The sequence below is a fragment of the Schistocerca nitens genome, unplaced genomic scaffold (assembly GCF_023898315.1).
Source record: "Schistocerca nitens isolate TAMUIC-IGC-003100 unplaced genomic scaffold, iqSchNite1.1 HiC_scaffold_431, whole genome shotgun sequence".
Taxonomy (NCBI): Eukaryota; Metazoa; Arthropoda; class Insecta; order Orthoptera; family Acrididae; genus Schistocerca; species Schistocerca nitens.
In genome coordinates this window covers 285,336-308,892 of record NW_026045964.1, presented here as the reverse complement: position 1 = coordinate 308,892, position 23,557 = coordinate 285,336, and the positions used below count along the sequence as shown (strand labels likewise).

Genomic DNA, 23,557 nt, shown 5'->3' with positions numbered 1-23,557 from the left:
GGTCGTGGTGGCCGAGCGGTTCTAGGCGCTTCAGTCCGGTACCGCGCGACTGCTACAGTCGCAGGTTCGAATCCTGCCTCGGGCATGGATGTGTGTGATGTCCTTAGGTTAGTTAGGTTTAAGTAGTTCTAAGTTCTAGGGGACTGATGACCTGAGATGTTAAGTCCCATAGTGCTCAGAGCCATTTGAACCATTTTTATATATATAACATGCTATGCTAGGCACTGTTCAAAGTACAACATTGGACAGTTAGTCTGCCATGACCGCACAAAATAATATCATTGACACAGTGACAATTGTAACAAATAATCTCAGCATTGTGAATGTTCTATAAGTGACATCATCTCAAGTAATTAATTTCAATTATAAAATACAGATGGGTACACATTACGCAAACACAATGAATTATTGCAACAAATATTCAGAGCATCCTTGAAGGTTCTAGAAACGATATCACCTTAAGTAATTAATCACAATTGTACAATACAGATGGGTACACATTATGGAAACACACTTAATTGTTTTAACACACTGTGAATTGGAACACTCATAACAACGAGGGCAGTTAGTGGTTCTCAATAGGCATCACAGAAGTACTGTTCAAAATATTAAAATGAGTAAATATTCACGTAATTACAAAGACAAATAAATACACATAATGGAAACACTCTTAGTTATGTCAAGACACTGTGCGATGAAACATTTATAGCAAGGGTGGCAGTTACTGTTTAACAACACATCAAAAATCATTATACAATCGCTTAATAAAAATATTTCGCCTTCAGGGGCTACAAACCTTTTTCTATTATTGATCTTATCAGAAACTCTAATAAAAACTCTAATTTAAGTTTCATTAGTTATTGAGTCTGCTAGCCTATAACTAAACCCTTAATAAGGTATCCTCATTATTGACTGCAATAAAGCTACGTGGGCCATGAAAGCAATGTCATGAACAATTATATAGGCACAAGTAGCTCACAAAACAATATCCCATTACACGTGTCTTAGGACCAGTTAAAATCAAGTATCTTATCCCTGCTACACCGAGGCTTATGGCCGCCTTGTCATGACACACACTTAATTCTGGCCAGACAGGATTGAGAGAAACATTGTCGACCTAGGTTCTGATTAACTCATTGGACGTACATCTTGCTTTGGGTCAGAAAATTTACCCCATCTTACATCCCGAGTTTCAGGCTGGTAGATGAAAGACTAACGACATGCACCTTACTGTACTTCTAACTTTAGAGATAATACTTTATGTTAAAGGTAATGGTCGTCTCCTTTTCCTCTCTGCTCAGAATCTGCTACGGAGTCATCAAAGAAGGATACACTAATGACACGACTAACCTACAACAAGTAACACTTTATACATGTTACTCAACATATTCACATGAATAAGATACAAGATTCTCTCTTGAGTGGCATGATACAGAAACACTTGAAAGAAGGGGCTAGCTCCTCTCTGGTTAGGTCGGTTATCACTGGCACTTCCTACACTTCAGTAGTCAATGCGGCACTGTTAAGTCACACGCAAACAATCTAGGGTTATCGTCGGGGAGGGCTTTCTTCCAAAGTAGCTTGGGGGGTAGCCTATTACACTCAGCCGACTCTCATTCCTCACACGCTGTCTCCTTAAGTTTTATTGCGCCCAGATCAATTGTCTTCTGCGAAATTCTGATGTCAAGCTAGTCGTCCGTTGGCAGTGAACACACTGTTAAAGCGGTTGCCTTTGTTGTCCTGCAAGCACCATGACTAGTGGAATGGGCTGGACTAAAGGTACAGCAGTTCCCGTAAGCCCACTTAAATCACCTGTCATACACTCGTTCTGAACGTTTGTGTCCCTTTATGGCTTGAAGTTTTCCTACTGTCCTCATTCAACCGCTAAATTATTGCGTGGCAGGTTTACTAGCGTTTATTGTCATGGATCACGAAAAGTGCTAGTGAAGTTCATCGTGATACCATCTACTTAGTCAAATATCGGCGAGGTTATGTCCTCTTCGAGTCCGAAACCTATCATGGATCAGTAAAACTGCTAGTGTAGCTCATCAGGATCTAATTAAATATCGGCAAGTTTATGCCCTAAGTCCGAAATCCGCTGTCTTTATATTGCCAGTCTTTCACGGGTTCTCCCTCATTTCCGTGTCCATAGTCACTACAGGGGTTACCTATGAGACTAGGAGCCTTCAGTCTGTACCCCATCATCTCTTGGCTCTGGAAACAAACCAAACAGCAACCTACTTCACCTGACAAGTTCGGTCACGCTAATGGCTTCTGCTAAAGTCATTACGACCGCCGCCTCTTGCATCCAGTCTTAACGGCATGCAAGTCGCCGCCTGACAAGATGCGCCGGAGCGATAACATCAGGGCCTCTTTAGTAGTTAAAGGCTTAGCCGCTCCGGCTGGTCGTGAATCCCCGCAGGTAACCACCCGAGGCCGTCGGCGCGTGTCAGCAGCGGAGAGTGGTACGTCAGCACAGGGCCGCTGTGGGCTGTGGACGACGAGCCACGCCCCAGCTCTACCAAGTGTTGTGGCAGGGGGGGGGGGGGGGTGTGTGTGCAAGGCTCCGTTCATAGCGCCTGGCCCGTGCGTGCGCGCCCTTCCGCGCTCGGCTGCAGCACCGGGACAGGTTCCCCCGTGTCCTTGCCACCTGGACTCCGTAAGCCGCCCTTTTCTCGCAATCGCCTTGCAACATTCAGACAGAACAATTGTCATTCTCTTAATTGTTAGTGGTCATTATCTCCTCACTTGATTACACCAAGTACATTTCTCAATTAACCTACAGTACACAAAACTTAATTATTTACAGGTTTCACCAGGGCTTTACAATGGATGGCAAATAGTTACCAATACAAAATAATTCTTAACCTCTACATATTACATTTTGTTTGTGCACAGACCTCTCTGAAATCTTACGCTAATCTGTTTGGCAATTTACAGTAACTGAGTTCAAATACAGGTTTCTTGATTCGTGAATAATAATTACAACACAGGAAAAAAATGCGTCTCCAAAAGGCGTTAGTGTGCGGAAGACGTTTTATAAAAATTGCTAGCCTATTTTTTGGTTACAGGTGATTTACTTCTCTCTGACAACTGTTAAATTCTTATGGCTACTTCCTTAGATGCCAATCATATTTGAGTGCCCATAAAGGAGCAACCCTTCTGTCTCGATTGTGGAGAAGGGCAGGTATCTTGGGTTTTGGGGATTGTTATGTAAACCACTACACCACCACCACGATCTACCTCTCTATCTTCCTTCCTTCTTGCATGCTCGCATTTCCAAACTACTCGAGTATTACTGCAGACATTCATATGTCACCACAACGTTTTAGATATTCCTTTCACCATCAAAATTTTCTAATCTACTATTATGAGAGATCGTTAGCAGTACTGACAGATAGCTAGAAGCATTATCCCAACGTTTTTTGTTTTTTTTTTTTTTGTTCCTTTAACACACAGGCAAAGCCAACATTGGCGACGTAACTGCTCATCCATTAGGTATGACCAGTTTAGCACACCATCAAACACTGAGTAGCTAGTTACACATCACAAGAAAAAACACAGAATAAAGGTTCATTGGAACGATACCACCTGGAGTTCGTTACAGTTTCATGCTTTAGCCGACTCAGATGTTTCCTCTACGTTTTGTCAAGTTCATTCCACCAAGAACAAGTTACGGCTGTTTTTTACCTGGAAAAGACTCACAGAACATTACACCAACAACTTTGGGTCATCACATCAGTCCTCTTTACTCGCAATTTCATCTGACGCCATTCTAATCAGCATCTCGTCCCTTTTAGTGCTGTTTATTCCCTGGGAACAAACATTCAAGCACAGAAACCGCATACCACATAATAATAGTTATAAATCTAAGGACACACTTTACATCTTGTATCTAGAGTGTCATCATCTTACGTCAAGATGTCATTCGTGACTGCAACCGGTACTCCCTCCTGTTACCTCCCTGGGGCTTCCTCTTCATTCAGTCGTGCCTTCATTCCTCTGGATGGTTTACCTCCAGGAACCTTAACTTGCCTCCGTCTGATTATCCTTGCTATGGTGTGTCACACACTCCTTACCAAGTTCAGCTCGCTCTCGGGATCTCTCAAAGTCACCACCACGTAAGTCAGTAACACTTTACAGCGCTGCGTATCTGCACAACACTAAAACACAAATACCACAACCACACAAAAAATTCGGTGCCTTTTGCAACCGACAACTGGTCCCATTGCTACCTCGACGCGAGCCATTACTACCACATAAGCGCATCTATGGCGCGTTTCCCCATCAATATACTTTGCAAAGGTCTACCTTTCCCAGCGTAACTACTTCTCGTTTCCCTTACGAGTGATCCTCGCTTCTCCAGAGCAAATCACCACCATAGCGTACGAATATCTTCCTTTGACACTCGTTTTTTCCACTTAGCTTCTAGCTTATGACCAGGCAAAAACAGCAAGAAGAGTACCAAATTCATTGCTTAAGATGTTGTGGAGTACTATGATTACACTAAACTAAATGGTTGCCTGCAAAGGATGACCCTCCTGTCACTTGTTCTTACTCTATCCACACCGAGCGAGGTGGCGCAGTGGTTAGCACACTGGACTCGCATTCGGGAGGACGACGGTTCAATCCCGTCTCCGGCCATCCTGATTTAGGTTTTCCGTGATTTCCCTAAATCGCTTCAGGCAAATGCCGGGATGGTTCCTTTGAAAGGGCACGGCCGATTTCCTTCCCCATCCTTCCCTCACCCGAGCTTGCGCTCCGTCTCTAATGACCTCGTTGTCGACGGGACGTTAAACACTAATATCCTCCTCCTCCTCCTCCTACTCTATCCATTTTTTGATGTTGGATATGTGGTGCAACCCTCTTGGCTTACGAGACAGTTTCGATTTCACTGGCGTTCTGATGTGCGACACGTCTCACCCTAAAGGGTCCTGAATACACGTTGATAAAACGTACTGCTAATATGCCGGTGTCTTTTCGATAATCTATGAGTCCTCACGAGAACCTTATCGCCAATTTCCAGTACTAATTGTCTAATGCGTCCCTTTTGTTGCCTTTTTCTACTTAACGACTCCTTCCTGATATTTGCAATTGCTAACTCTACCACTACCCTGTTTTGTTGTCGCCTTTCTGGTGGCCAATCTACCAGTTCCCTAATTCTGTTGGGAGGTGCCTGATTCTTCAGGACCAGTGTAGGACTGAGCTTCATCGTCCCATATGGAATTTCGTTCAGGATTCCTTGGAAGTCTGCCAGGTATTGATCCCCTGTTTTCGCGTTCCGTATTACCGCGGGAATTACGTGGCTCCTCTGACCTCCCGCCTGCTGCGTGCCACGAATTCTGCTCGTTACGACGGCACCGCTCTTCCCTAGAGCGTACCCAGCCTCTGCTGCGTTGTCGCGGGCTCCAAGGGGAACGCCCACGCCTGTCATGTCCACGACCATGATTATCATTACCGGAAAACTCTCCAACTCTGGTTGCGCCTTCGCCCGACATCCTCGTCGCGGTTTCCTTCAAACCTAACGGCGTTTTGCTGTTCACTTATATTTCTTTCAGTACCCAACTCTTGCAGCAGGTTCTGAAAGCCACTAACTTCGTCCATGCCTCTTCCCGCAATTGTAATTTCTTTACGCAGTTTTCTCGGGAGTTCAGTAAGACAGATTGTATTGAGTTTCTTAGGATCATACGGTGCATCAAGGAACTGATTGCTCTTGACCATGTCTTTGTAGTACTCTTCCGGGTGTCTGAACGTACTGTCAACGTAGTTCTCTCGCGTTAAGTTGCCCAATTTCACCCGCTCTTGCATGCTCCGAGACCAGAACTCACTGAGGAAAGCCGCCTTAAAGTCCTCGTACGTTCGACAGTCCTTAAGCATTATTTGTAATCGGGGTAGTGTCTCCTGCATTCTTCCTCATCAGTATCAAAATTCATACCATCATCAGTCGTCCGAGTAGGCGGCTCCGGATTACGCCTTAAATTACCGAGTCTCTCTTCAGAATCACAGTATTCCTCTTCTTCTCTACGTCTACATTCACTTCTGGAACTTTCTGCTCCCCTAGCCGCATTACTAACAGAATTACTGCCGTTGGCGCTTTCATTTTCCTGCAGCTTATTATGCAGGTCAGCTATCATATCCCGATTGCATTTGTTAATATCCGCCTGCGCCCTTTTAAACTGCAGAAGTGACTGAATTTCTGCGGATTCCGCGACAGGTACTGGCCGTGTCCTATCCGAGTCCGTTCCATTATTCAGCGCCATCTTCTCTACCGCACTCGTCAGGACGCCTACCTCATTGATGACCTTATCAATCTCGTCTGCTTGCGCCGTTAGCTGCTCACCGTGAGCGGCCACCTGTTCGCTCATACGAGCAACCACTTCTCTCTGTTCCGTGCAGACGCTCTCCTGTACTTCTCTAACTTGCGACTCGGAAGGAAGCACTATTTCTCGCAGGGACAGATCACTTTCAAGCACTGTGACACGATTTTCGAGTCTGCTTGTGGCCTCGCTGACTTCGGTTTGCACAGACTGTATCTCCTTTAACATGGAGTCAGCCAGTGCCTGGTTTCCAGCAGTGGCTGTTTCGACTCGGGTTTCTAACGCTTCTAGGCGTTCCTGTTGGTGCCCTAGCTTGCGTTCTTGTTCGTCGAAACGGCTATTAATTGCGCCTATCTGTTCGTCTAATTTTCTTGTTAGTTCCTCACGTAATGCCTTATTTGAGTTATTAATTTGTAAGGTCAAATTATATTATAACGCCAACGCCTTGTTTGAGTCCAGTAATGTCTTATTTGAGTCTTCTAACGCCTTATTTACCCTCTTCTGATCATCGGCTTGCTGCTTCACGAATTGCAAAACACTTGCTAGCAGTGGGTTCTCGTGGCCCGTATTTCCCGCGCTAGCCTGTGCTGTGAAAGTTGGCTCGGATGCACATTCCTGAGTCGCACCCTCACTCGTGCTGGTGGCTTCCGAGGTCGCCTCCGCACTACCTGCCTGGGGCCCGAGTCCCGTTACGAACGCACGAGGCTCCACTGTTTGTCCGTGGCCCGCGGTCAGCTCGTCCCGGTTTGGTACTCCGCACCAGCCGGCAATCCCTGCGTGCTGCACACACCACCGTTTTCGTCGTGCAACATATCCATCTCTGCTACGCTTTTCGCGCGCGCTCTAGTAATAATCTGACTCATTACCTATGTTTACGGTTTTAATCACTGTCCCCTACACACTATACAACGTACAATAAAAAAACCCAGAAATATCTAATTAACCGATCTCATGTACCAAAACACCCGTAAATTCAACTATAGACCAAGACACAACAAAATCAGCAGAACACAACATAGATAGAAGCAACGCTCTATTCAGCACAAGCAGAATTGTGCTCCACTGTACAAGAAAAAAAATTATTATTTCATTCAATTTTGTTAATGTAATGTAACCTAATTACTGATCAAAAGGACCTGTGACTCGATATCCAGGCGGGGTCGCCACGTGCAACGTAACATTCCAGTACTGGTGGTTGTATAAGTCCACCTAAGTAGGTAGATGACCGTCGCTTTGACATGTCCTACCGCTCCTGCAAGCTACCGTCTGCAGTAAATGGTTTCTTAAGTTCGTGTGGTCCACGAAATTACTGGCCCCTGCCAGTTATTGCTGGGTATTAATAATTTCTAGCGGAAGGTTTTAACAGACCGGTAGAAATTTGAACGCAACGGATAACGCACTTTTTAACCACTACAGAAGGCACCTATACAGGGCTTAATAGGCAGTATATGGCTTTTATTTGCTTTCATGACCCACAATTCGACTGTGGTACTGACTGCCACCTATTCTTTATGATGGACGGAGTAAATAATCAGTCGAGGGTAGAGATTAATTGATATTTATGCAATACCGATGGTATTTCAACAACTAGTGGTGTTTCTCTTGATATGTACATCATCAAAACCGGTCTCTAGTTAACATGCTTCAGTTTCGCCACGTAATTATGAAATGGGACAGATTAGCGCAGACCTGGCTTCAATGTAATTTTATACAACCGCACAGTTATACCTAAACCCTCGGTTATTACATTCAGTTGCTATAGATTGCTCAGAACAAGTTCCGCAAAGACAATACAAGCAAAACTAGGTCAGGGTGGAAGAGTATTTCGCAAATCTTAATGAAATCAGTGGGCATTAAAATCCGATACTTTTCCTAGTGCCACGAGTATTTTACTTAACGCACAACATCGCCAACAAATCAGATCGTTATGGGGGTGCACAAGAAACATCACTGCAACGCAGTTCAACCCACATGGCCAAGTTTCAGTAGCCAACAGAAACCCAGAAAAATATGTACACACACGATTATCCCTCCCTATTTTACACTCGCTCACTATCGTACGATTATTCATCGTGTACAATATATTTTCAGACCGAAACTACAATTTATCGATGCGGCGGTTGCTCCAACCGACCACGTGGCGCGAAACCAATTCACAAAGAAAACATATGGAAAATAAATAAAAAACCCAAAATATTACTGTAAATGGAAGAGCAGATTAAAATACATTGAATGAGTGAATATCCGTTAAGCACAGAGCAGTAACGTGACCGTGAGCTTAAGGCACATGGTGCGTTGCCTGAACAAGGCACTGACGCAAGGTCTACTGAAATTCGAGTAAATTAAGAAAATCCATTCCCTTATGGTGTTCAGTGGTAATCTCGCACCTGATTTCAACATCTGGACTTCATTACAGAGCAGATTTCAGACAATCTAATACCTATGTTAACATTACCAAAACGGGAGCTGCGTCTCCATGTCTGTCCCGCACCACGACCCAGGAACAAGTGCTCTTCCAACCGAATTCGCCTAACCGTTCCGCTTACAAACGTGGTGTGGATGGCGTGTCAACCTGACAGAGCCAGTACGCGCGCCTACGTGTCATATTTGCCCTGACCTGCAAACTTGGTCTCTGCTAAACTTGTTCACGCTTGGGGGGTTGGTACTACCCTACGCCAGAACGACCATTCGTGCAGTGTTACAATCTGTGCCTAAAGCTTTCTGGTAGTTCACACATTCACTCATTTATACCGTCCAGGCCGCACTAAGGAAAAGAAAATGGGAAACGTGGTACACAACATAAAAAAATTCAATAAATAACACTGTTTAGTCCATTCTGTCCTTTTGGACACCAGCTATTACCTGCAAGAGAAGAAACTCTTGCAAATCATTTCTGCGTGCTAGCAATTTAATAAAACATTGGAACGGTACAACAAGTTCCGTTTCAATAGGAACAATGATACATTTCTGGAAGTCTGTCGGTATCTCTCCTGTGTTATAGATGGACCTAATAAGTTTAAGCAGCATCATTTTCGTGCTGTCACCAACGTTCTTTATTAGTTCTGCAGGGATGTCATCAATACCCATTGCTTTGTTGTCTCGTAGTTCTTTTAGAGCTCTGTAAAATTCTTCTTGCAGAATGGCTTCTCCCTTGTCACCTTCATCTTCTTGCTCTTCTCTTCCTATTACTTCCTCGGAAAGAGGTGTTCCGTCGTACAACTCCTCTATGTAATCTTTCCATCTCTTCACTAAGTCTTCACCAAACAGCAATTTCGCCTCTTTATTTTCTATTGTGCCTAAGAGTGTTGTTTTACGTTTGTTAAAAAACTGATTTGCCTTTCTGTAGGCTAAATCAGTTTCTTCCGTTTTGCATATTTTCTTCCACTTCCCTGCACATTTCTGTAGAGTGAAAATTTCATTCCAGAAACGTCCCCCAGGCTGTGGCTAAGCCATGTCTCCGCAATATCCTTTCTTTCAGGAGTGCTAGTTCTGCAAGGTTCGCAGGAGAGCTTCTGTAAAGTTTAGAAGGTAGGAGACGAGGTACTGGCAGAAGTAAAGCTGTGAGGACGGATTGTGAGCCGTGCTTGGGTAGCTCAGATGGTAGAGCACTTGCCCTTGAAAGGTAAAGGTCCCGCGTTCGAGTCTCGGTGCGGCACACAGTTTTAATCTGCCAGGAAGTTTCAAATTTTCTTTTGCTTTCCTAGATTCTCTATTAACTAAATTCCTTAGTCTTCTGTATTCAGCTTTTCTTTGTTCATCAGTCGCATTTTTGTATAATCTCCTGTTTTCTATAAGCTCAATAATAATACAGGTAGTGCTTCATTAAAAAACAGAAACAGAAAAACAGGGGATACTGGTAGTGGTCAAAATCACATATACTTGTCTGCAATTGCAAGTCAAACCCTGATACATGAAATCAGCCCCTTGAGTATGGAGCATTCAAACTGACAACGTACAGATATCTGTTTGTATGTCTACCACCAGTGCTGGTGCTATGGTAATGAACTGCTAACTGGTTTTCATCAGTCATTTTTAGCCTACCATGCAGTCTCATTGTCATTCTACATTTTGTTTGACCAGTACTTAATTAACAGCTAGTTGTCTCATCGTTTCCAGTGCAAGAAACCGCCTGCTCTAATCCAATAGTTTCTGAGTCGCTGAGTTACTTTTCTGTGATGGACATTTCTATTGGTAATTCCGCACCTCTGTGTGATTGGCTGTTAAGAGGCGGTTAACTAGATTATGTGATCAAAAGTATCAAGATACCTGGCTGAAAATGACTTACAAGTTCTTGGCACTAGCCATCGCTAATACTGGAATTCAAAATGGTGTTGGCCCACCCTTAGCCTTGATGACAGCTTCCAGTCTCGCAGGCATACGTTCAATCAGGTGCTGGAAGGTATCTTGCGGAATGCAGCCCATTCTTCACGGAGTTCTGCGCTGAGGGAAGGTAGTGACGTCGGTCGGTGAGGCCTGGAACGACGTCAGCGATCCACAACATCCCAAAGGTGCTGTATAGGATTCAGGTCAGGACTCCGTGTAGGCTAGACCATTGCACGAATGTTACCGTCGTGAACCACTCCGCCACAGACCGTGCATTATGAACAGGTGCTCGATGGTGGTGAAAGGTGCAATCGCCATCCCCGAATTGCTCTTCAACAGTGAGAAGCAAAGAGGTGCTTAAATCATCAGTGCAGGCCTTTGCTGTGAGAGTACCACGCAAAACAACAAGGGGTGCAAGCCTCCCCTCCCGCCATGAAAAGCCCGATCACACCATAACACCACCGCCTCCGAATTTTACTGTTGGCACTGCACACTCTGACAGAAGATGTTTACCGGGCACTCCCTGCCATCAGATTGCCAGATTATGTACTGTGATTCGTTACTCCACACAACGTTTTTCCACTGATCAATCGTCATATGTTTACGCTCCTCACACCAAGCGAGGCGTCGTTTGGCATTTACCGGCGTGATGTGTGGCTTGTGAGTAGCCGCTCGACCGTGAAATCCAAGTTTTATCACCTCTGACCTAACTGTCATAGTACTTGCAGTGGATCCTGGTGCAGTTCGGAATTCCTGTGTGATTGTCTGGACAGATGTCTGCCTATTACACATCACGATCCTCTTCAACTGTCCGTGGTCTCTGTCAGTCAACAGACGAGGTCGACCTGTACGCTTTTGTGCTGTACGCGTCCCTTTGCGTTCGAAAACATTGGACTTTGGGATGTTTAGGAGAGTGGAAATCTCGCGTACAGACGTATGACACAAGTGACATCTATCACCTGACCATATTCGAAGTTCAAAAGTATCCGGACACCCCCAAAAACATTCGTTTCTCATATTAGGTGCATTGTGCTGCTACCTACTGCCAGCTACTCCATATAAGCGGAACTCACGAACCTAGTGTAGCAGCGCTGGCCCGCCGCGGGACCGAATGACGTCATCTGGAACGAGGGGCCGGCGCCGCGTTTGAAGCCGCCGCTCCCGTCTCTCTGGAAACGTCGAGCGTCCACCGTTGTTTCCTCTCAACATACAGTGCCCGCCCCCACGCCCTGACAACTGTGTTCCCCTCGTCTCTTTTAAAACTGTTGCTGTCCACTCTAATCTCATTCAAAAAAATGGTTCAAATGGCTCTGAGCACTATGGGACTTCAATTCTGAGGTCATCAGTCCCCTAGAACTTAGAACTACTTAAACCTAACTAACCTAAGGACATCACACACTTCCATGCCGGAGGCAGGATTCGAACCTGCGACCGTAGCGGTCGCGCGGCTCCAGACTGAAGCGCCTAGAACCGCTCGGCCACCCGGCCGGCTAATCTCATTCATCTCTTTTATAACGGAATCCCAGTATGTTGACGCGTGAGCTAGGACTCTCGTGTTTTCGAACTGTAGTTCATGTCCGTTTTCCAAGTAAAGTTCAGTTATGGTCAACTTGACAAGCTCCCTTTGTTTAATATCTTATGCTCAGTACAACGCTCTGCATCTGTGAATTGTCTGACGCATGTAAATGCTGCCACATTTACAAGGAACGCCGCACATACTGGGCACATGAACTGCTGTGCTGTCTTTAAGGAGGTAGGACGTCAAACGGCCCGACTTGTAGCAGGAGAGGCACCACAGGACATTTTATTCAGAAATCACACTCATAGCAGTGGAAGTTCAAAAACATAACAAAATAATTTTCTTTTTACATGTGGAATTTCAACATTTTTCACCCACTATTGGCTGCATTTGTTGCTATAGGTATACTTTTCTTCATAAGTAAAAGAGATTCTACTATGAATTTGGCACAGCATACAAACTATACTTACAGCTGTATGAAGCTCTAGAGTTTACTTAATTTATGAAAAAATGAGTAAGCTGTTACATTTTAAACTTTATGGTTAGATAAAAAATCTAATTTTATTGTCAATTATCTCAGTTTTTACCAGAGGTTTTAATAGATTTGGAAAATTCTAGATTTTCATACACCTGAAAGCATGGTTTGTACGCTGCGCCAAATTAACCGAAGAGTCTGTCTTATCTAGGAAGAAAAGCCAATAGCAAGTGAAAAAATGATGAAATTTAATTACTTTATTTTTTTGAATTTATCAGCAATAGCAAAATTATGGGCGACAGTCTTCGTATTACGTTCGCATGTTCTGCGCGGGGTCCCTGGAAGCGCTGCCGGCTGTGTGAGGCCCCGTAGCAGACTGCAGTTGGTACCTGCCGGCCTCGCAGCCGTTGGCAGCACTGACTGCCTGCCATAGCCCTGCCGCTTCAGGCGTCTGTCGCATTTGTAGCGAGTCGTGTCCAGTGTGACGTTCTGCGTTTGGATTTCGTGCTGCTGTTTCTGCGCCGAGAATTTCTTCTGATACACCCACACCCTTAATAAGGTAAGGACGACTGTTTTCATGCGTTCCCACAGTATTGAATTATTTTCTTTGTTTTCTTTTGGTTTGTTTCTGCAAAGTCATGGCAGCTGTAAGGTTTCATTTAGGTTCACTATGGAGACTATCGCGTATAAAACAAACCGCGTTCGTTTATTACGCTCTCAAAATACTAAGGAATTTCGTATTACAAATCTTGTTATTTTAAAGTCCTACCGACATTCCTACTAATTCAGCTGTTCTACGGACTTTAGGCATGAGTGAAAAGCATAGGCTCGGACGAGATTTCTACTCGTATTCGCGCCATTTTGTTGAATTTTTTTTTCCCGAAACGTAGGTTCGTATTTGTACGCATGTGATCCATAAAACGATTATTCTGCTTGTTAGGAATAACAGAACAGAATGATGGAACACTGCTTGTGCAAGTAGATAAGATGCTATGGCAACTTCGACTATTGAGGAATTAAACAATTACTTTACGTCAGGATACTGCGTAGACCTTGGGACAGTCTGATCCTACTCCTAATGGCTTGAAATCAAACCAAGCGAGACGCATTTTGACAGTTCCATAGTGGAGCATTGAATCAGATATTTCCCGAAGCAGTCAGCTCCACGAAAACTGCCGAATTTAGTACAACTAATCTGTTTGCGTCTTTCCCCCAGTCCTGCATTAGCAATCGTCAGCACGTTAAGTCACGCTAATGTGCTTTAGTACAGAACGCTGTTCCATTGAATTTCGATATCTTCACTTTTCTAGAGTAATGTTTTTGATGACAAGGTAGTCTGTTTGGTAGTCAGTAAGACAGATAATGTTATCGTCCATTTCGTCTTTGTTCTATATGTGTAAGTGCAGAAATGAATGAATTATTACGTTGACCTAAAATTGATCCTCTTGCTAGAAATGTTGTCAAAATTCCCGGCGTTAGGGGCTTAGTCTTCACTTATGTTAATAATCGTGCATCTCCAGGCAGTGACTGTGCCGTACACTTACCAAAAAAGTAGTCGGTTTTCTGCTAAGGGCGTATCTGGATGTGTGAAGCAGTGCTCCACGTAAAGGACCAGCACTGAAACACTTTGGCAGTAAAACCAGCCATCCTCAGAATCCTTTCTGATAAGTGTTTGTCAGTGCTCAGAACGATATCAAAATACAGAGTATCAGTTACAAATCTCACTGCAGAACTCAACTGTTATACATATTCTTGATGGAACAGTCCATAGCTGTACTTTCGGTTCATAGCGTGCACGCTGGACACTACGAACAGGCAGTTCACCTGTGGACTGTTCCATCAAAAAATAAGCTGGGAGAAACCTAGCTGCACTGAAGTGTGTTCAGCGGTGTCCGATGTGGAAGGAGTTCAGAGATTACCAGACAGACTCAGATACCTTCAGTGGCTTACGTATTTTACTACAGTGCGCTTTTACGCCACACACAGCTCATGTAGAAAAATTACCCTCGTTAGTCACGAATTTTCATCACTCCTGCTTTTAATTAAAATACTATGTTCGCTACTATCGATGGCATGTTATACTTTCCGTCCGGTCACCTGAGGAGAAAATCACCTGAGTTTTACCATATATTATTTCCTTCTGTTTAAAAATCCACATCCAGAGCTGTGTTGTCCTCTGCCCGTCTCTGTTTACCTCTGAACTGCCACTGCTCACACCAGTGTACGTTAGCTGGACCACTTGCCCGGCCAGCGCTGTCGAAGCCAAATGCGCCGGTAAAGCTGTTGCCCCGTATTACAGCACAAGTCGATAGGCACAGCATGAAACGAAAGCTCATTATCGTACTTGATTGCACTGGTGACCGCTTGGTTTCCGCTCCACCTGAAACTAAATCGAAAGAGGTTCCAGCAAACGCGGAAGAGTACATAGTGTAATGTTTACATGAAGTTTAATGTGATGAACGGACTATAGGCCGATGTCAACATTTGCAATATATTCAACGCACTTTGCCGTATATATCATGCCTTCCAAATTAAAATCTTAAACTGCTAGGGCACAACCACGTACCGTAAAACAAGACTCCTCACCGAGTGTCCTAGCGATGCCACACACTGGCTTTGACCTGTCGTGATTTCACGGGACTCTCTCTACTCCCAGTGCAGAGGCAGAACACAACACTGACCTTTGTTTCCCTCCCACATTGTTGCTTCAAAGGCAGGGTGTGCTGACACTTTTCCGCAGCTTAGACTGAAACGGGAGAGTTTGTGATCTGCGAACCGTATGAATGTGTTCTGATGGAAACAAATTAAATGGTCCTTGTTACTACACGTATTCTACGCATACTGCGTTTTGGTGAGTGGTTTATCCGGCGTTTTCGTCGTCGGTCAAAGAAGATGGCCAGCGGTAGCAACAGGTGCGGTATTTTCTTATTCCTAGTGTGGACAGATCCCGTAAGAGTACTGCTCCGTATTTCCTTTCACGAAATTCGTGCAGCAAGAATCGTCATGTGCTGTTAAATGTGCATTCAGTCTGCGTCGGAAAACAATATCTTTACTAGTCACTCTTTAGATGTTTCTGATCATGTGATCTTCTGATGCAAACCTGTAAAGTGTTGTATGGAATCCAGAATTCAAATGATGATTCACTCATCAGTATGCAAATGAACAGACAGTAATAAATTTCATTTTTAGCTACGTAATGCATACGAAGTTGTACGGAGAATTTTCCCGTCATTTACAATTAGCGGGAAGTCAGTGAATTCTCCCATGACTTCAGTTGTGTCGTGTTGTGGTTGGTGGGAAACAGCAGTCGCAGTAGACGCCAGGTTATATTCAGTTTCGGCGAAGCTTAACTGGTGCATTTCGTAGTCCTTACTTACTAAATTGCACGCCACGAAACTTAGTGACACGTTTTAGGGTACATAGATATTGGAAAACGGAAATGTCCTTCGCAATTGTGCAGTCCAGGCATGCAGTACGGAGCATTGGACAGCGTCTCCAGTACTTGGAGCTGGAACAACGGTTCTGCTCGCTTGGTCGGCAGTTTTCCTGTGAAGACAAACAAAGGAAATGGCGGAAGACCAGGCTTGATGTGGGCCGTCAAGAATGGTTAAAAAAAAGAAACTTATCACACTGTTACTCCGTGAGTTGACGACATTTGCACGTGACTGTTATAATTATTTATGCATGAAAAAAGTAGTCATTTGTCATGGCTGCTACTGGATATGAGGTCCTAAATTCCGTATTATGAAACCACACCATTTCAGGGCAACGGTACATGGAAGATTTATAAAAACACGTCACTTTCTTTCTGATGTGTTATAATCAGACGTCATTGCATTCAGTTTACGGTGCGGGGGCTGATCTTCATGCGGTTGATTGTGAGGCCGCGGTTGTAAGCGTTGAGTTACAGAGCAGAGGGGGGCTACGGAGGTGACTCGCGTCCTACCATCTCACCTTCACGTTTGCAAAGGTTCTGGGACTTCTTTATTAAGTTAATTGCAGTTAGTCCTTAAATATTAGATATTTTGTACATACACTAGTTCCCTCTCTCTGGAGGTGTGCGTATCAGGTCTGGGTTGTCATTACAACGATTACAAGGATTACAACGAAAAGCTCCCTAAGTACCATAAACATACTTCACACAAAATTCAAAACAGACATCAAAGACGACACTGTTTCATAAAGCAAGTAACAACGCGGATCAACCACAATGAAGAAATTGTGTGAGATCTGTAGAAAATAAAATTTACATGTTAGTACACCCTAACAATGTCACAGCATCAACATAAGATGCCTGGGGTGACCGAAATCCTGTGCAAAAGGGTCTCGCCATTATGAAGGCTACCTGTTCTCCGCAAAATTCAGATTTAATGGCAAAGTCGGTGTTCCGAATGAAACATGTTCCTGACTTCAAATACCAACAGCCACCAGGCAAACAGAGGTTATTTTCGTTTTTGTTTCATTGAGCACGCACCAGACACACAAACTTAGATTGTGGCTGAAATTCGTTCATGTACTGGAAAAATAGCCGAGAAAACCACCACCTGTCAGGCTGTTGTATGAGCTAAGGAATGAAATATCCTCGTACTGGATACACAAGACAACATATTACAATTTTATTGATTGATCGCTATTAAGGGAGGATAAGAACTGAATGATTTTAGGGATCTTGACTAGGAAGCAGAGTGGTGCTGTGAGGTGGTATGTAAAGAGCCACTCGACGTTTACGTCTGAATTAAAACACACGAAAATATTAAATGGTGCTTAAACTTCGACATAGGGTACGTCTCTCTCGAATGCAGCCTCCAAATGTGGAACCCAATCTGCCAAATATGGGGTAGGATTTACTTGATGCAGACACTGACCATCCATACATTATATAGTTTTGAAGAATGCTTGCTTATTCTGCTTTTAAGTACACTGGGACAGAGAGCAACTACTTTCGACAGTCAACTTCTGAGGACAAAGGCCCGTTGCAAGAATTCACTATAAATCCAATAATTAGACAGTACAGTTACCGAATAAGAACACCTCTACTCTGTACTTGTCAAAGAATTTTATGTTCGGTGTTGGCCTCTAATATGAGACACACTAACACTTGTGGGGAATGAAGTGGTTCTGGCACTACAGATTCCACCCTCCAAACGGAACTCACAATTGAAAATATTCTTTCCACAACAATACTTGTGTATAGTACAGCAGGAGCAAAACTCACAAGCGTGTCTATATTTTGACATGAAGTACCTGTACTTTTAAGTGTATTGAATACATCGCACAGTCTCTTAACTGTTTCCAAATTAGCTTTTTCCAATTCCTCAAGTTTCTGGGATACAGTGTTGTTCACGCATCCTATCTCGTCTGAAATGTTGCACATGAGTCTACTGCCTTAAGAATTATCAGAAAATTTAAAAGCTCAGCCCAAGAAACAGTATTTTTCTTTTTTTTTGTGTTCTCCAATGAAATGATATCGAGGTTGAAGTGGAGAAATCGACTTTTCCAAACAAGTCACAAAAGTGTCGAAGTGTCTTAGAATTGGTAAAAGGCTCGTATTTTGACCGAGTGAAAGTACCTTCCTTTTCCAAGTTAATTAAAATGGTATTGATTATTTCTTGAAGCAAGCGGAAACCGTGGTTATTTCCAACTTTTGGATTGAATTTAAAAAACATTTTCAATGGGCATTGTGTGAAATGAAGCCAAAGAAGTGATGTCGGTTTTCGAAAATTTGTTTCAGCAACGTGGGACACCTATTCTGAGATAGAAAACAAGATTTCAAAGGTTCAATAACTTTCGTAACTCCTGGCAACACTGACAACCATCTAGTTTTAATACTACCTAGAACTTTGCCGTATCCAGTATCAACGAAATCACAGAATGATTTCAGTTGGTCCACACGTTGAGGGTAAATGTGTGTCGTGCTCAGTGTAACTTAAGTTAAAGTAGTACGTGAGCCCAGGCACCGATGATCTCAGCATTGACATCCCTGTAACGTTCTTTAACGAAAACTTGTCACACTTGTCCGTCATTTCTGGAGTAGCAAATGATCGATACGAATCGCGAAGCTCGCGCGTAATTCACTGGCACTCAGCACGATGACGGAAGATGTTGTGTTCACACCTCTCCTCATCCCGTGACCAAAATGCAGCGCCTTTGTTCCATCTTTGCGTTGACCAAAAGCGGTACTGGGAAATCGGTTGACGAAATCCGGTTTTTGGGGCGCCAGGCGAAGGGGGTGTGTGTTGCCAGCTGTATAGCGCGGCTCGAGATAACTGACTGTGGCGTGGATGGGACGCAGGCGGTCCGGCAGTGCCGACACAGACGTAGACGCCCTGCTGCAGCCGTTCCCTCGCCTGCCGCGCGAGCTGGCAACGCCGCCCCGTGACGTCAGCGCTGGGTGGGGCAGCCGGCTGCCTGTGCGGCCCAGTTGTGACGCAGCAGCCTGGAGGGAAGCAGCGTGCGACATTGTCCTGCCTACCCCGACAGAGCTTGTGTATCTTGTATCTCCACGGGAATACCTCAGAAAGGTAAGGCAGGAATTTATGGGAGCGGCGGATGTTGTGCACGCTTTTGTGTGGTTTTTGTCGCGTAACGCACTTACTGCTCTTGTCTAATACTTTCTCTTACTTTGAAAAATTGCGACCGCTACGAGCAAAGGGGGTGGCTAACAGTGTGTTAAATTACCGTCTTGAGTGTTCAGTGATTTATTGGTCGTTACTGATGGCCTTGCTCCAGTCTATGAAAACTTGAGCGAGAATAACATGGAACGAATGGAAAATAACGCCACATTCAGTCGGCTAGTGTTTCGATGTGCCAGTGTAGATTTCCACGGAATTCACGTACAACAGGCATTTAAAATGAAAACCTCGCGTTCTTGATTATCTTCGTAGGACGCAATTTTACGAAAGCCATCAAACGCAGAACTTTGGAGTAAGCGAGTTTTTAGTGCGACAAGGCGTGTAGCGGCTTGCAGGCGTGGCAGAAACATTTTTTAATGTTTCGCGTAATGTGGCCGAATTCAGACATCTAAAATGTTGTCGTGATGTACTCATTTAGAAGTATAATCTTAAATTGCGGTTGTCACGCAGTAAGAGAAGTACCGCAGTTGGAAACGTTGCTCGTCGCGAGGTAACGTGACTAAGGGCGCTGAAATATGCGGACCTTTAGTCAGACAGTATTTCAGAATGAGCGCAGTTACCGACTTCCAAGAAACTGCACGCAAGACTACGTGAACTGAAGAGATTTTTCCGCTAGCCCCCTACTCCGGCCACGTTGTCGCTGTTCATGGAGTCAACTTAGGCATCAGACGTATCGTTGTAATTTATCAGTACCTGTCTATTCGCGACGCAGTTTGCAGACAGTATCCCCACACCCCGTAGGGTATCTGCAAAAATTACATCGTCGTACGGCCCACACTTCAGTAGACATGACGTGTCAAAAATTTAGACGCGCGATAAACGGGCTTTTCTTTAAAAAGCAGCGCAAATTAAGCAGACTGTGTTTACCCAGTATTTCGGAATGAGCACTTGCTTTCGAACACACATTAAGAACACTTTCAAACCGTTTCTAAACTTTATCTCGCTTACATGCTTAACGTCAGATGTTACACACGTTAACTCGTCTGCAAAGTAATGAGACGTCGGAAGCTGTTTCGTGCGTGGGCGTTGCGGATCCTGAAATCGGTTCTCGAATCACAACTCGTGGCGTCACGCCGACACGCTTGTGGCGGTGAGACGCAGCACACGCGTTCATTTCCGTATTTTCACAATTTTCTGGAATTAAGGTTATGGTCAACGAGCAATCTGTAGCTTTCCCCAACACCCTCATTACACAGAGGCGACCATTTGCGTAGTAGTTGGCAAATTCTTGAGAATTTATCGTAATGTTTGTGCTTCACGAAATAAACATTTCGTATTTTTTATCGCTCTGTCACGTCACGTCTCCTCGTTTGTGATTTGCTGATGAAATTTTTTTAGCACTCTACAACGCTGCATCGCTTTGTGTGGCTGTTCTCGTGTTACTATTTGCCTGATGAGAGAGCCCGGTGTGTCGACAAAGCAACGCGTCAGCGATCTGTGAGACGCGCCGTGTTCTGTGCGGCCTGCGCTTCAGTCGTGTATTATGTGAGGGAGGAATGAATGTCGGTGACTCTGACGCCGTCACTTACCAGCTTCTTCATTTGACGTTGAAATGACACGATTAAAGTGCAGTGTAGATTTCTATGTGTAGCCTGTAACGGCGGCAGAATCTAGATTTAATTTGTGCCATTTCCAGTGCAACAGTTGCGAGAATAGAGGTAGATTTGTTGTTAGTTTCCGTCAGAGGACTGAATCACGTCAGAATTATAACATTTGTAGGGGCATTTGCTAATTATGTTGGACAGAAACCTACAGTAAACATTATTTCGTTTAGCCGGATACTGTTACAGAATCCTTACCCGTTATCGATGGTAAGTCACAGTTTCGGAATCGTGGGTGGCCACTGACGTCACATTTACAGACACTTCGGCATGACAAAGTACTGAAGACGACCCGTCTTGAAGAGTTCAAAAATGCCATGTCAGTTAGACTGCACATCGTCGTAAAACGCAAATTTGAATACCAAAACCATAAAATTGACAATTTTCTTGGCAAACAGGTAGATTAACACGACGACTGTTCAGTGTGCTCCCCTCATCCACTGCCAGCAAAGAACGCGTGACGTCACGGAAAAGTGACTGTCGTCACACATGAGAGACAGGATGATTTGATAAAAGTTGCGCGAATTTTATGTATAAAAAGCAACCCGGAATCGGTGCTGTAAATGCCCTTCACTTCTGTGACATGGAACTGTGTGTGGTGGTTTTCGTATTTATTCTCGCCTATCACAAAATATACAACGCAGTTGATGCACGCCGTATTAAAGACCTGTTCAAAACGTGTCGTGTGTAGCGAGATAAGATTTGCTGAATTGTAGAAAACTGTGGCGTTCACGGATGAACAGCAGCGGCAGCCAAAACAGTTTCCTAAGAAGGCCTCCATTTAATCGCGATTGTGTGGAATCAGCTCTTTAGGTCACACACAGATATCCAATAATAAGGGAGTAATGTCACTCGTGACTTGGGAATGTGTACAGTGTTTCCGGGTGCTTTCAATTCATTAGGTGTTCTGTCCGCCAGTAAAATGTGATAGCTGCATAAAATTTCACACTGTGGTCTCTCACATGGTACTTGGGCCGGCAGTAAACGTGACTCAACGTGGAGACGGTGGCGAGGTGTCGCCCTGACACGTGGCTGAGGGTAACCTGCGTGCAGGAGTAACCGTGCTGTACCGGTGTGCGGACATTCGCCACGATTTTAGCTGCTCCGAAGGGTTGGGTCCCTTGTCTCCCCCTCCCCCTCCTCCTCACCCGCCGCGTAGTAAAGCTACTTACTGAGCCTTTCCGCTGGTTTACTTAACACAGGACCAGAAGCTCTTTGGAGTTTCCGCCACATTTATGGGGTATCAGTTCCGTCTCTTATTAATTTATTTGGTACGAATCTCTCAAGTGCTGTTGATAACATTTCTTTGACCTTTAAGCCTCATATGGTCTTCACTTACATAGTTTGGAAGGACTGGGGAGTGTCTCTTAGAAAGAAGTCTACCGAGTTTTTAGCAGCTTTTATAAATAGATATATTTCGCCTTTAGTTTTGGTGAATTTCTTTTTTACGGAATTGATCCTCGCTATGACTGTTCACTAACCCTCTATCCGTCGTGATGCTCGTGATTATTTGTGGCGAAGAGGTCAAGTGTGTTTTCGTAACCATTTACAATTTGAACGTGGACTAATTGCTAAAAATAATTTTTAAAAAAGCATTTAGAACAATTACGCAAGTTGTTTTATATCTACAATAGGGTGTGAAAATGTATTTTTCTCAACGTACGGAAGGTATATTGAAGTCACTGCCAACTGTATGAGTAGGGTACCTATTTGTGATGACTCAAGTTTTCTTTCAACTGTTCAGCAACTGTTTCTTCTGATACCGGGGGTTGGCAAAAGGAGCCACTTATTAATTTATTCGGGTTGTCGAATATAACCTCTGCCCACACTAAGTCACAGGAACTATCTGCTTCAATGTCGCTTGTGAGTTGGAACAGGCATTACATTATTTTTCCTTACGTTGTGCTTCTTGTTTCTGTTCTAGTGTAGATCATTACAATTACGGGTTTTCCCTCCAAAACCTAGGATGTTTTCTCTGTGACTCTGTAAATACCAGAGGTAAACAATGTAGAACAACGTACGTTACAAGCATAGCATTGTGTATTACCACAGTTCCTTATCTCTAACACTTTAAAAATGTACGTAGACTTTAGATGACATGTCAATCATAGAAGTTCTTATCTCTATTTAGTAGCGTATTTTCAGTCATGTTTTGAACATTGTCCCGCTACACTTTACTAACTAATGTTTCGCCGCAAGAGATATCGGATTTTACAGAGTAAATTAATATGGAGTATGTCGTTCTTTTCAAACGTTCACATACCTATTTCTTCTTTCCTTATTGTCTTTTGGGCATGCAGTTTTAGTAATTAAAGTAGGCACAAATGCAGCGATCAAAAAGAAATGATTAGCGTACATTCGCACTCTTTTACATCTTTCCGTCCTTGTTGTTCCCTTGGCGATGGACTGTTTCTATCTCACTATCTGGCTTAATCGTCGGTATTGCTTTCGTTTCCCAAAAGTTATAAATGTTTCGATTTCGGAGAAGCTCTGTATTTCCCCAAGATGTCGATGAAGGAGGTCCCTTATGTACTGGTTGTATTGAGTAAGATGTGGAGACAGCGGTTCGAAAGCGGACAGAAGTAGTACGAGGAAGGGCGTCCCTAACCTGAGGGATCGCTAGTCAAGCTAGTCAAGTGTTGCATATGTCCAGCGTGGCAAATGTCCGTCATTCGCTGTACCACTGTGTG

General features: G+C 44.0%; 1 protein-coding gene across 2 annotated transcripts in view; it reads left to right on the top strand.

Annotated features, from left to right (window-relative positions):
• The first annotated feature begins 13,066 nt into the window (after positions 1-13,066).
• The window catches only part of LOC126232122 (uncharacterized), a 61,352-nt gene continuing 50,861 nt past the window's right edge, over positions 13,067-23,557 (top strand). Inside the window, exon 1 of one of the 2 annotated variants that reach the window (XM_049942432.1) lies at positions 13,067-13,193. The gene's annotated coding sequence lies outside the window, so the exon portion shown is untranslated. Of the gene's footprint in view, positions 13,194-19,024; positions 19,156-23,557 lie in introns of those variants that run through there. The other variant, XM_049942431.1, reaches the window with a different exon arrangement.